At 41.3% G+C, this 2705-nt stretch overlaps 1 protein-coding gene across 6 annotated transcripts in view; it reads left to right on the top strand.

Moving 5' to 3' along the window:
• The window catches only part of LOC122550083 (integrin beta-1-like), a 279698-nt gene that overhangs the window by 10929 nt on the left and 266064 nt on the right, over positions 1–2705 (top strand). Inside the window, exon 2 of one of the 6 annotated variants that reach the window (XM_043690615.1) lies at positions 2168–2277. The exons of 4 other annotated variants lie outside the window; for them this stretch is intronic. The gene's annotated coding sequence lies outside the window, so the exon portion shown is untranslated. Of the gene's footprint in view, positions 1–2167; positions 2278–2705 lie in introns of those variants that run through there. One more of the 6 variants, XM_043690617.1, reaches the window with a different exon arrangement.

The following is a 2705-nucleotide window of genomic DNA, read 5'->3' on the forward strand; positions in this document are numbered from 1 at the left end:
CCCAAGCACTGATGATGTCGCCTAGCCAGGGGACGAAATATTTGCAACAAAAACTTCCAGCTCGGCGAACAGAACCACAACAACGAGCACCCGAGCTACAAATCTTCGCACAAACTTTGAATACAGATGGGTATTAGGCTGCAAATCCATAGCTCCCTTCATTGGTTGAGGCATTGGGTATACAGTTGGCAAATCACGTTGCAACTGTATAAGACTTTAGTTTGGCCACATGTGGAGTAATGTATACAGTTCTAACCGCCACACTATAAGAAGGATGTGGTAAAGAGATTTACCAGGAAGTTGCCTGGATCGGAATGCATTAGCTATAAGGTAAAGTCGGACAAATTTGGATCATTTTCACTAGAACGTTGGAGGCTGAAGGGCGATCTGATAGAAGGATTTAAAATTAAGGGAGGCATGCATAGTCAGAGTCTTTTTCCCAGGGTAGAAATATAAACTACTAGAAGGCATAGATTTAAGGTGAGCAGGACAAATTTTAAATGAGATGTGTGAGGCAAGTTTTATATACAGAGGTTGATAGTTGTCTGGAACGTGTTGCCAGGCAAGGTGGTAGAAACAAGTATGATAGCAAAGTTTAAGAGGCTTTTAGACAGACACATGAACAGGTAGGGAATAGAGGGATACAGACCGTGTGCAAGCCAATGGGATTAGTTTAGAATGGCATCATGATTGGCACAGACGAAGGGCCTGTTCCTGTGTCATACTGTTCTATGTTCTAACAACATCATCTTTTACTGAAACACACTTGACAAGGTCCCGCACGGCAGGCCAGTCATGAAGGTTAGGTCACATGGGATCCAAGGACAACTAGCCAATTGGATTCAAAATTAGCTCGATGGTAGGAAGCAAAGGATGATGTCTGAAAGTTGATTCTCGAACTTAAGGCCTGTGCCCAGCGGTGTGCCACAGGGATTAATGCTGGGACCTTTGATATTATTTATATAAATGATCTGGATGTGAATGTACAAGGCATGATTAGTAAGCCTGCCGATGATAAGAAATTAGGAGGTATCATTGATAGTGAGGAACGTTATCAAAGATTACAGAGGGATCTCGATCAGATGGAGAAGTGGGCTGAGGATTGGCAAATGCAATTCAATACAGATAAATGTGAGGAGTTACATTTTGGAAAGTCAAACCTAGGTACAATATGGGTAAAGAGATTTACCAAGAAGTTGCCTGGATTGAACTACATTAACTATAAGGTAAGGTTGGACAAACTTAGATTGTTTTTCCTAGATGGTACGATCCTCAGGAGTGTTTAGAACAGAGGGACCTGGGCATACAAATACGTAATTCTTTGAAAGTGACGTTACAGGTAGACAGGGTCGTGAAGAAGACATTTAACATGCTGGCCTTCATCAGTCAACGCATCGAGTACAGGAATTGAGATGTTACGTTATAGTTATATAAGCCATTGGTGAGGTTGCTGTTGGAGTACAGTGTACAGTTTTGGTCACTCTGTTATAGGAAAGATATAGTTAAACTGGAAAGAGTACAAAGAAGATTTATGAGCATGTTGCCAGGACTAGCAGGCCTGAGTTACAGGAGAGGTTTGCTAGGACAGGACTTTAATCCTTGGAATATGGAGAATGAGGGGTGATCTTATTGAGGTGAATAAAATCATGACGGACATAGAAAAGATGAATGCATACAGTCTTTTTCCCAGAGATGGGGACTTGAAAACTAGAGGGCATAGGTTTAAGGTGAGAGGGGAAAGATTTAAGAAGGATTTGAGAGGCAACTTCTTCACAGAGTGGAGAGTGGTGCGTATATGGAATAGGCTGCCAGAGAAAGTGGTTGAGTTCAGGTACAATAGTACCATTTAAAAAACATATGGATAGGTACATGGATGAAAAGGGTTTAGAGGGATATGGACCAAATACAGGCAATTGGAACCAGCTGAGTGGGCACCATGGTCAGCATGGACCAGTTTGGGTTAAAGGGCCTGTTTCCATGTTGTATTACTCAATGACATGCACACAAAGCTGCAGATCATGTTTTAACATGAAAACAGAAGTTTATTATATAAAATAAATGAAGATAAAGTAGAATAAACCAATTTATTTCCAACTTTCCATTGACCACTTACATTGAGGTAACCTAATTCCGAACTGTTATCAACTAACTCGCTCTTGTCTGACAGAAAATATTTCTTACATCGATCTTCAACCAGAACTGCTGTGAACTGAAACCAAAAACTTCTGAGCTATGGGGTTTTACCCATAAACAATTCCTCATTCTTCTGAACCAAAAGTAAGCTAATGTTTATTCTGTCCAATCGCAAAATCTCTCAAATTGCAAACAAAGAAGATTGATGAGGGCAGAGCAGTAGATGTGGTCTATATGGATCAGTAAGGCGTTCGACAAGGTTCCCCATGGGAGATTGGTTAGCAAGGTTAGATCTCATAGAATAAAGGGTGAACTAGCCATTTGGATACAGAACTGGCTCAAAGCTAGAGGGTGGTGATGGCGAGTTGTTTTTCAGACTGAAAGCCTGTGACCAGTGGAGTGCCACAAAGATTGGTGCTGGGTCCTCTACTTTTTGTCATTTACATAAATGATTTGGATGCAAGCATAAGAGGTACAGTTAGTAAGTTTGCAGATGACACCATAATTGGAGGAGTAGTGGACAGCGAAGAAGGTTACCTCAGATTACAACAGGATCTGGACCAGATGGGCCA

Source organism: Chiloscyllium plagiosum, chromosome 5 (genome assembly GCF_004010195.1).
Source record: "Chiloscyllium plagiosum isolate BGI_BamShark_2017 chromosome 5, ASM401019v2, whole genome shotgun sequence".
Lineage (NCBI taxonomy): Eukaryota > Metazoa > Chordata > Chondrichthyes > Orectolobiformes > Hemiscylliidae > Chiloscyllium > Chiloscyllium plagiosum.